The 11,500-nt window shown below is 53.0% G+C and overlaps 1 long non-coding RNA gene across 1 annotated transcript; it reads left to right on the top strand.

Moving 5' to 3' along the window:
* Window positions 1–1,446: 1,446 nt before the first annotated feature.
* On the top strand, window positions 1,447–10,209 carry LOC149443057 (uncharacterized). Its single transcript, XR_016306709.1, has 3 exons — window positions 1,447–1,528; window positions 9,916–10,002; window positions 10,119–10,209. It is a non-coding gene; the product is annotated as an uncharacterized LOC149443057 (long non-coding RNA).
* Window positions 10,210–11,500: the final 1,291 nt, after the last annotated feature.

The raw sequence follows: 11,500 nt of genomic DNA, 5'->3' as shown, positions 1-11,500 counted from the left end.
GACGGGACATTCTGGGTAGTCTGTCTCTCTCTGATATGAACGACGGGACATTCTGGATAGTCTGTCTCTCTCTGATATGAAGGACGGGACATTCTGGGTAGTCTGTCTCTCTCTGATATGAAGGATGGGACATTCTGGGTAGTCTGTCTCTCTCTCTCTGATATTAAGGATGGGACATTCTGGGTAGTCTGTCTCGGTCTCTGATATGAAGGACGGGACATTCTGGGTAGTCTCTCTCTTTGATATGAAGGACAGGACATTCTGGGCAGTCTGTCTCTCTCTCTGATATGAAGGATGGGACATTCTGGGTAGTCTGTCTCTCTCTGATATGAAGGATGGGACATTCTGGGTAGTCTGTCTCTCTCTCTGATATGAAGGACGGGACATTCTGGGTAGTCTGTCTCTCTCTCTGATATGAAGGATGGGACATTCTGGGTAGTCTGTCTCGGTCTCTGATATGAAGGATGGGACATTCTGGGTAGTCTGTCTCTCTCTGATATGAAGGATGGGACATTCTGGGTAGTCTGTCTCGGTCTCTGATATGAAGGACGGGACATTCTGGGTAGTCTGTCTCTCTCTCTGATATGAAGGACAGGACATTCTGGGTAGTCTGTCTCTCTGATATGAAGGACGGGACATACTGGGTAGTCCGTCATTCTCTCTGATATGAAGGATGGGATAAGCTGGGTAGTCTGTCTCTCTGACATGAAGGACGGGAGATTCTGGGTAGTCTGTCTCGGTCTCTGATATGAAGGACGGGACATTATGGGTAGTCTGTCTCTCTCTCTGATATGAAGGACGGGACATTCTGGGTAGTTTGTCTCTCTCTGATATGAAGGACGGGACATTCTGGGTAGTCTTTCTCTCTCTGATATGAAGGACGGGACATTCTGGGTAGTCTGTCTCTCTCTGATATGAAGGACGGGACATTCTGGGTAGTCTGTCTCTCTCTGATATGAAGGACGGGACATTCTGGGTAGTCTGTCTCTCTCTGATATGAAGGACGGGACATTCTGGGTAGTCTGTCTCGGTCTCTGATATGAAGGACGGGACATTATGGGTAGTCTGTCTCGGTCTCTGATATGGAGGACGGGACATTCTGGGTAGTGTATCTGATTTTGGGGTCGCTGTTTTATTATGTATACCTTTGTTTTTATCTTGTGTTCTGTGTCTTTAGGACTTTTCTATCTGTAGTAAAATATCTTATTTAAACAGTTGGTTGCATAAGAGTTAGGTTTATTGTTTCTTACTTTTTTTTAGTTATTTTGGCACTTTACTGATATCCCTGTAAGGTAGATACAATGCAGGAATGGTTATTAGGGGACATTTCTCGGGGCTGCAGTTCCTCTGAACTCCACAAGATGGTGATCTCATTTGTACTACCCAGACAGGACTTCTCTATGGAATACAGAGAGGACAGACAGGAAGTGATGTCAGGTACAAACAGGAAGTGATATGGAATAAAGACACAAAGTTGCATGCGGTCTGAAGGAGATCGGAGAGGTTGCTGGACATGGCAGTAGAGGAGGTAATTATTATTATACAGGATTTATGGCGCCAACAGTTTGCTCAGCACTTTACAATATAACGGGAGACAATACAGCAACAATACAGATCAATACAAGAGGGATAGGAGGGCCCTGATCCTGGGAGCTTACAATCTCGGAGGGAGGGGCTAGTGGTACCAAACATTGTAACTGTGGGGGATGGACTGGTTGGAAGAATAGAATATTCCATTATTAGCGGAGGGCAGGATAGGCTTCCCTGAAGAGAGAGGTTTTCAGAGATCGCCTAAAAGTGAGCAGAGTAGGCGATAGTCTGATAAATTGGGGTAGAGAGTTCCATAGGATGGGAAGCTCTGGAGAAGTCCTGGAGACGAGCATGGGAGGAGGAGACAAGGGAGCTAGAGAGTAGGAGGTCTTGCGAGGAGCGGAGAGGACGGTTTGGGTGATATTTAGAGACAAGATCGGTGATGTAATTTGGGGCGGATTTATAAATGGCTTTATAAGTCAGAGTTTTAAATTTTATCCGTTGAGCAACGGGAAGCCAGTGGAGGGATTGGCAGAGAGGGGTGGAGGCCAGTGGAGGGATTGGCAGAGAGGGGTGAAGAGATTGGCAGAGAGGGGTGGAGGCCAGTGGAGGGATTGGCAGAGAGGGGTGGAGGCCAGTGGAGGGATTGGCAGAGAGGGGTGGAGGCCAGTGGAGGGATTGGCAGAGAGGGGTGGGGGCCAGTGGAGGGATTGGCAGAGAGGGGTGGGGGCCAGTGGAGGGATTGGCAGAGAGGGGTGGAGGCCAGTGGAGGGATTGGCAGAGGGGAGGAGGACACTGAATGGAGGTCAGTGGATGGATTGGCAGAGAGGGGTGGAGGACACTGAATGGAGGCCAGTGGAGGGATTGGTAGAGGGGTGGAGGGATTGGCAGAGAGGGGTGGAGGACACTGAATGGAGGCCGCTGGAGGGATTGGCAGAGAGGGGTGGAGGACACTGAATGGAGGCCGGTGGAGGGATTGACAGAGAGGGGTGGAGGACACTGAATGGAGGCCAGTATAGGGATTGGCAGAGGGGGGTGGAGGGATTTCCAGAGAGGGGTGGAGGCCAGTGGAGGGATTTCCAGAGAGGGGTGGAGGCCAGTGGAGGGATTGGCAGAGAGGGGTGGAGGACACTGATTGGAGGCCAGTGGACGGATTGGCAGAGACGGGTGGAGGATACTGAGTGGAGGCCAGTGGAGGACACTGAATGGAAGCCAGTGGAGGGATTGGTAGAGAGGGGTAAAGGCCAGTGGAGGGATTGGCAGAGGGGGGTGGAGGGATTGGCAGAGAGGGGTGGAGGCCAGTGGAGGGATTGGCAGAGAGGGGTGGAGGCCAGTGGAGGGATTGGCAGAGAGGGGTGGAGGCCAGTGGAGGGATTGGCAGAGAGGGGAGGAGGACACTGAATGGAGGCCAGTGGAGGGATTGGCAGAGGGGAGGAGGACACTGAATGGAGGCCAGTGGAGGGATTGGCAGAGAGGGGTGGAGGACACTGAATGGAGGCCAGTGGAGGGATTGGCAGAGAGGGGTGGAGGACACTGAATTGAGGCCAGTAGAGGGGTGGAGGACACTGATTGGAGGCCAGTGGGGGGATTGGCAGAGAGGGGTGGAGGAAACTGAGTGGAAGCCAGTGGAGGACACTGAATGGAGGCCAGTGGAGGGATTGGTAGAGAGGGGTGGAGGCCAGTGGAGGGATTGTCAGAGAGGGGTGGAGGACACTGAATGGAGGCCGGTGGAGGGATTGACACAGAGGGGTGGAGGACACTGAGTAGAGGGATTGACAGAGAGGGATGGAGGCCAGTGGGGGGGTTGGTAGAGGGGTGGAGGACACTGAATTGAGGCCAGTGGAGGGATTGGCAGAGAGGGGTGGAGGCCAGTGGAGGGATTGGCAGAGAGCGGTGAAGAGATTGGCAGAGAGGGGTGGAGGCCAGTGGAGGGATTGGCAGAGAGGGGTGGAGGCCAGTGGAGGGATTGGCAGAGAGGGGTGGAGGCCAGTGGAGGGATTGGCAGAGAGGGGTGGAGGCCAGTGGAGGGATTGGCAGAGAGGGGAGGAGGACACTGAATGGAGGCCAGTGGAGGGATTGGCAGAGGGGAGGAGGACACTGAATGGAGGCCAGTGGAGGGATTGGCAGAGAGGCGTGGAGGACACTGAATGGAGGCCAGTATAGGGATTGGCAGAGGGGGGTGGAGGGATTTCCAGAGAGGGGTGGAGGCCAGTGGAGGGATTTCCAGAGAGGGGTGGAGACCAGTGGAGGGATTGGCAGAGAGGGGTGGAGGACACTGATTGGAGGCCAGTGGACGGATTGGCAGAGAGGGGTGGAGGATACTGAGTGGAGGCCAGTGGAGGACACTGAATGGAAGCCAGTGGAGGAATTGGTAGAGAGGGGTAAAGGCCAGTGGAGGGATTGGCAGAGAGGGGTGGAGGCCAGTGGAGGGATTGGCAGAGAGGGGTGGAGGCCAGTGGAGGGATTGGCAGAGAGGGGAGGAGGACACTGAATGGAGGCCAGTGGAGGGATTGGCAGAGGGGAGGAGGACACTGAATGGAGGCCAGTGGAGGGATTGGCAGAGAGGGGTGGAGGACACTGAATGGAGGCCAGTGGAGGGATTGGCAGAGAGGGGTGGAGGACACTGAATTGAGGCCAGTAGAGGGGTGGAGGACACTGATTGGAGGCCATTGGAGGGATTGGCAGAGAGGGGTGGAGGACACTGAATGGAGGCCGGTGGAGGGATTGACACAGAGGGGTGGAGGACACTGAGTAGAGGGATTGACAGAGAGGGATGGAGGACACTGAATGGAGGCCAGTGGGGGGGTTGGTAGAGGGGTGGAGGACACTGAATTGAGGCCAGTGGAGGGATTGGCAGAGAGGGGTGGAGGCCAGTGGAGGGATTGGCAGAGAGGGGTGGAGGACACTGAATGGAGGCCAGTGGAGGGATTGGCAGAGGGGCGGAGGACACTGAATTGAGGCCAGTGGAGGGATTGGTAGAGAGGGGTGGAGGACACTGATTGGAGGCCAGTGGAGGGATTGGCAGAGAGGGGTGGAGGCCAGTGGAGGACACTGAATGGAGGCCAGTGGAGGGATTGGTAGAGAGGGGTGGAGGATACTGAGTGGAGGCCAGTGGATGGATTGGCAGAGAGGGGTGGAGGATACTGAATGGAGGTCGGTGGAGGGATTGACAGAGAGGGGTGGAGGCCAGTGGAGGACACTGAATGGAGGCCAGTGGAGGGATTGGTAGAGAGGGGTGGAGGACACTGAATGGAGGCCAGTGGAGGGATTGGCAGAGAGGGGTGGAGGATACTGAATGGAGGTCGGTGGAGGGATTGACAGAGAGGGGTGGAGGACACTGATTGGAGGCCAGTGGAGGGATTGGTTGAGAGGGGTGGAGGATACTGAGTGGAGGCCAGTGGAGGGATTGTCAGAGGTGGGTGGAGGACACTGATTGGAGGGATTGGCAGAGAGGGGTGGAGGATACTGAGTGGAGGCCGCCTCCTGCTGATACTTCACTCTCCTGCTGACCCAAACACCAGCACTGGAAGGCATGTGCACTCATGTACATCCTGCTCCCATCTTACTTTCCTCACCCTCCTCCTCCTAACCTCTGGGGATATCTCCCTAAACCCTGGTCCTCCACTATCTCACCCCCGCACCAAGCCCCCTCCTTCTTCTCCTAACCTCTGGGGATATCTCCCCAAACCCTGGTCCTCCACTATCTCACCCCCACACCAGGCACCCTCCTTCTCCTAACCTCTTCTACTAGCAATTATAGGAACCTGACTCCAAGCAGCAGATTCTGCTTCTCCCGCAGCACTTCCCTATGGAGGCCTCCCCTGGACCCACTCACCCAGACCCAGTGGTCAGAAAGGTGGTGGGGTTGGTTTGCTTCTATCCCCACTGAGCACCTTTCAAGTCCTCCCTAACCCTCCCTCTCTATCCTTCTCTTCTTTCCAGACTCACTGCATCCGGCTGTTCTCTCCGATCTCTCTGAGGATTGCAGTGATCTATCGGCCTCCTGGACCCGTGTCCCGCTTTCTTGATGATTTCTCCTCCTGGCTACCCTACTTTCTCTCCTCTGAACTACCCGCTATCATTCTCGGAGATTTTACCATCCCCATTAATGTGAACAACCCGGCTACATCCCAACTCTTCAACATAACCTCATCTTTTGCATTAGCACAATGTATACCGTCCTCCACTCACTCTGATGGGAATACATTAGACCTTGTTTTCTCCCATCTTTGCACTCCCTACAACCTCACAAACACCCCCTTTCCTCTCTCTGATTACAATCTCTTCACCTCCACAGTCTCCTCGTCTTCAAACACCTATCCCTCCAAGCAGCAAACAATTACCTGCAGAAACCTTCACAACTTGAACCCGGCTCCTTTCCACTCTGCAACTGACCAACTCTATGACAGAATCTCTCCCCTGTCCTGCCCTGACCTGCCCTCTGCTGTCTACAACAGTTCACTGTCATCAACATTAGACTCCCTTGCTCCCCTAACAACACGAAGCATCAGGCCCCGACCATTACATCCCTGGTAGACTGACCACACCAGACATCTTAAGAGACAGTCGTGCGCTGGAGCGATTGTGGTGTAAATCCAAATCTCAGCAAGTATTCACCTGATATAAATCTGCTTTCTTCACATACAATTCCTCCCTCCATGCTGCCAAACAAGACGACTTTGTCACTCTCATCAATACCTTGTCATCCAGTCCTTATCATCTCTTCTCTGCTTTTAACTCTCTACTTTCTCCACCTCCACCCAGTACCTCACTCACTGCTTATGAGATTGCAAAATATTTCAAAAACAAGATTGATGCAATTTGTAGGGACATCTCCACTGCACAGACATCCATCCCACTTAGCATACCTTATACTAAACCTCCCTCAACACTTTCCTCTTCTGACCTCGCTACTACTGAAGAGGTCACTAAGGTCTTCTCAGAAGTCCATCTCACTACCTGCCCCCTGGATCCTGTCCCCTCACAACTACTATGGTCACCCTCTTCTTCCATCCTATGCTCCCTCACTCACATCTTCAATCTCTCCCTCTCTACTGGTGCCTTCCCCTCCCCTCTAAAGCATGCGCACATCACTCCCATACTTAACAAGCCCTCCCTGGACCCCACCAACCTGAACAACTTAAGACCCATCTCCCTGCTGCCATTTACCTCTAAACTCCTAGAACGCTTAGTCTACAATCGCCTGAGCTCCTCCCACCTCACCGACAACAACCTTCTTCACCCTTTACAGTCTGGATTTCACTCATTACACTCCACTAACACCGCCCTCCTAAAACTCACTAATGATCTACTAACTGCTAAAACCAATGGCCACTACTCCGCACCAATCCCAACCAATGACCACTACTCCGGACTCACCCCAACCAATGGCCACTACTCCGGACTCACCCCAACCAATGGCCACTACTCCGGACTCACCCCAACCAATGGCCACTACTCCGGACTCACCCCAACCAATGGCCACTACTCCGGACTCACCCCAACCAATGGCCACTACTCCGGACTCACCCCAACCAATGGCCACTACTCCGGACTCACCCCAACCAATGGCCACTACTCCGGACTCACCCCAACCAATGGCCACTACTCCGGACTCACCCCAACCAATGGCCACTACTCTGGACTCACCCCAACCAATGGCCACTACTCTGGACTCACCCCAACCAATGGCCACTACTCTGGACTCACCCCAACCAATGGCCACTACTCTGGACTCACCCCAACCAATGGCCACTACTCTGGACTCACCCCAACCAATGGCCACTACTCTGGACTCACCCCAACCAATGGCCACTACTCTGGACTCACCCCAACCAATGGCCACTACTCTGGACTCACCCCAACCAATGGCCACTACTCTGGACTCACCCCAACCAATGGCCACTACTCTGGACTCACCCCAACCAATGGCCACCACTCCGTACTCACCCCAGCCCAGGGCCACCACTCCGTACTCATCCCAGCCAAGGGCCACCACTCCGTACTCATCCCAGCCAAGGGCCACCACTCCGTACTCATCCCAGCCAAGGGCCACCACTCCGTACTCATCCCAGCCAAGGGCCACCACTCCGTACTCATCCCAGCCAAGGGCCACCACTCCGTACTCATCCCAGCCAAGGGCCACCACTCCGTACTCATCCCAGCCAAGGGCCACCACTCCGTACTCATCCCAGCCAAGGGCCACCACTCCGTACTCATCCCAGCCAAGGGCCACCACTCCGTACTCATCCCAGCCAAGGGCCACCACTCCGTACTCATCCCAGCCAAGGGCCACCACTCCGTACTCATCCCAGCCAAGGGCCACCACTCCGTACTCATCCCAGCCAAGGGCCACCACTCCGTACTCATCCCAGCCAAGGGCCACCACTCCGTACTCATCCCAGCCAAGGGCCACCACTCCGTACTCATCCCAGCCAAGGGCCACCACTCCGTACTCATCCCAGCCAATGGCCACCACTCCGTACTCATCCCAGCCAATGGCCACCACTCCGTACTCATCCCAGCCAATGGCCACCACTCCGTACTCATCCCAGCCAATGGCCACCACTCCGTACTCATCCCAGCCAATGGCCACCACTCCGTACTCATCCCAGCCAATGGCCACCACTCCGTACTCATCCCAGCCAATGGCCACCACTCCGTACTCATCCCAGCCAAGGGCCACCACTCCGTACTCATCCCAGCCAAGGGCCACCACTCCGTACTCATCCCAGCCAAGGGCCACCACTCCGTACTCATCCCAGCCAAGGGCCACCACTCCGTACTCATCCCAGCCCAGGGCCACCACTCCGTACTCATCCCAGCCCAGGGCCACCACTCCGTACTCATCCCAGCCCAGGGCCACCACTCCGTACTCATCCCAGCCCAGGGCCACCACTCCGTACTCATCCCAGCCAAGGGCCACCACTCCGTACTCATCCCAGCCAAGGGCCACCACTCCGTACTCATCCCAGCCAAGGGCCACCACTCCGTACTCATCCCAGCCAAGGGCCACCACTCTGTACTCTTACTACTTGACCTCTCTACGGCTTTTGATACGGTTGACCACCCCCTCCTCCTTAAAAAACTCCACTCTCTTGGCCTCCTAGACTCTGCTCTCTCCTAGTTCTCCTCCTTCCTATCGCAGCGCTCCTTCAGTGTTACCTATAACTCTGCCTCCTCCTCTTTACTCCCTCTCTCTGTAGGGGTCTCTCAAGGTTCTGTCCTTGGACCCTATCCTCCATCTACACCTCCTCCCTTGGTCACTTGATAAACTCCCATGGCTTTAAGTAACATCTCTATGCTGATGACACACAAATCTATCTTTCTACCCCTCACCTCACCCCTTCAGTCTCCTCCTCACCTCACCCCTTCAGTCTCCTCCTCACCTCACCCCTTCAGTCTCCTCCTCACCTCACCCCTTCAGTCTCCTCCTCACCTCACCCCTTCAGTCTCCTCCTCACCTCACCCCTTCAGTCTCCTCCTCACCTCACCCCTTCAGTCTCCTCCTCACCTCACCCCTTCAGTCTCCTCCTCACCTCAACCCTTCAGTCTTCTCCTCACCTCACCCCTTCAGTCTCCTCTCACATTACTAACCTACTAAGTGACATATCGGCATGGATGTCACTCCACTTCCTCAAACTCAATCTTTCCAAAACTGAGCTCTTAGTATTCCCTCCAGCCCATGCCCCCCCCCGACTTCTCCATCAAGATCAATAACACAATCATCAGTCCCTTCCCTCATGCCAGTGTGGGGGAGATGTACATGTTTTGGGGTGGAGCAGAGGGGTTAAGAAGTGAAATTTTGGGAATGCAGGAAAGTAATATGAAAAGGAGGAGTAGAGGGGACATATGAAAGGTACACGGAGTGGGACTCAGACTTGTAAGAGATGTTTTCTGGGGTGTTTGCTTGCAGTCTGTCCAGCATGCAGGAGAGTTACTTGTATCTTCCTTCTGCTTGAGTTCTCCTGCTTTAGTTCAACTGCTTCTTAGCACTCCATCAACGCAGCACTCACTGAAAAGCAGCACCCCCATCAGTGACTGTGCCCCCCCCCCCATCAGTGATCTCCCCCCATCAGTGACTGTGCCCCCCCATCCGTGATCTCCCCCAACAGCTGATTTAAATTTATAGGGAGATGGCCAAATGAGCACTCATCTCCTCCCCAATTAGGAACTGATAAGGATCAGATGAATATGGGGGATGATTCTCAAACAGACCAGACACAGGCTACAGTCATAAAACAGTAATAAGATGTTATGTTCTATTTACACCCAGTAACCCCCCATCATGTCCGTCCTCTTCCTCCATAGTCCTCTCCATCCTCTGCCTCCATAGTCATGTCCGTCCTCTTCCTCCATGGTCACTGTGACGTCTTTTATCTCCAGCAGATGATGATACTCAATATTTAGAAGGACACAAGGACCTCTACAAGGACGTCATGATGGACAATCAGCCGCCCCTCACATCACCGGGTAAGAGGAGACTTTATTGTAAAGGAGAGAGCAGTACGGAGGATCCACCTAGATCCCCCATCATCTGATAAACACATAGAAACAATGGATTCAGTCAGTGTGTGTGTTTCCTACAGATGGATCCAGTCATGGGAACCCACCAGAGAGATGTCCCCGTCCTCTGTATTCCTGAAATTCCACACAGGAAGATCACAACTATGCAGAACATCATCAGGTAGATGTGTATAAATCATAACTATTAGTGATTGTTCCTCAAGGGTGTTTGTTACATTGAATTTGTTTTTGAATGTTTAGAGTGGAATCCTCGGGGATGATAATATTGATGTTAAAGAAGAGTATAAAGAGGAGGATGAGGAGTATGGAGTGATGGAGGAGTTTTCAGAAGGACACAAGGATATGATGGAGCCACCTAATACCAGGAACCCACCAGAGAGATGTCCCCGTCCTCTGTATTCCCGGGATTCCACACAGGAAGGTCACACCATCCCTCAGTATTACAAGGTTGGTGGGGCGGAGCATCTAGAACATGGACTTGTAGAGATGATGTGTGGATTTTTTAGGTGATATTTTCTCTCATTTCCTTGATTTAGAGTGGAGATCCAATCGATATAGAATTTGAGGTGAAAGCAGAAGAAGAAGAGGCGTATGTGAGGGATGATCAGCAGTCTATGGAGGAGGATGGAATAACGGGGACATTTATAGAGGAGGACACTCCTACAGAGATCAGCACAGGTGGGTCATGAACACTAAATCCATTCCTCCACCCATACTGCTCACTGATTGGTCCAGAGTAGGGCGGGGACTGGGTGATATCAGCCTGTAATCCCCTGGTCACTTTCCTGAGCTGTGTTCCCCGTCCTGTATTCCTGGATTTCTCTCGGATAATCTTCCTTCTCTGTGCTGCAGACACAATTTATGTATCTAGACTGGATTTATGGAGGTTCTGGGGTTCAGCTGGCAGCAAAATGTTCATTTTCACCATAGACATTACTAGACCTAGGCACCTGGACATGTGCTTTTGATCTTATTCCTCATGGTGGTGACATAGCAATTCTCCCAGTATTTGTCACCTGTGCCGGGTGGAGGGATATGTCTGTAGTGTCTCAGCCCCAAGTCACTGAGTGCAGTCTCAGGAGATGGGAGGCAGCGGTGTGGGACCTACATAGTTACATAGTTAGTCTGGCTGAAAAAAGACAGTCCATCTAGTTGTACCATTAAAAATAAAAGTTATAATCCGACACCGACAGCTGATCCACCAGAAGGCAAAATCCCAGCAAAGCACGATCCAATCTGCTCCTGCAGGGGAAAACATTCCTTCCTGACCCCCCGAGAGGCAATCGGATATTCCCTGGATCAACTTTCCCTATAAATGTTATATCCAGTTATATTCTGTGTATCCAAGAAAGAATCCAGGACTTTCCTACAGCAACCCCCCCTTAGGTATTATACATGGAGATCATATCCCCCCCCTTTTGTATTATACATGGAGATCATATCC

Source organism: Staurois parvus, unplaced genomic scaffold (assembly GCF_062004578.1).
Source record: "Staurois parvus isolate SC_StPar_1 unplaced genomic scaffold, SC_StPar_1.0 ptg000879l, whole genome shotgun sequence".
Classification (NCBI taxonomy): Eukaryota; Metazoa; Chordata; class Amphibia; order Anura; family Ranidae; genus Staurois; species Staurois parvus.
This window is presented reverse-complemented; position numbering and strand designations above follow the sequence as displayed.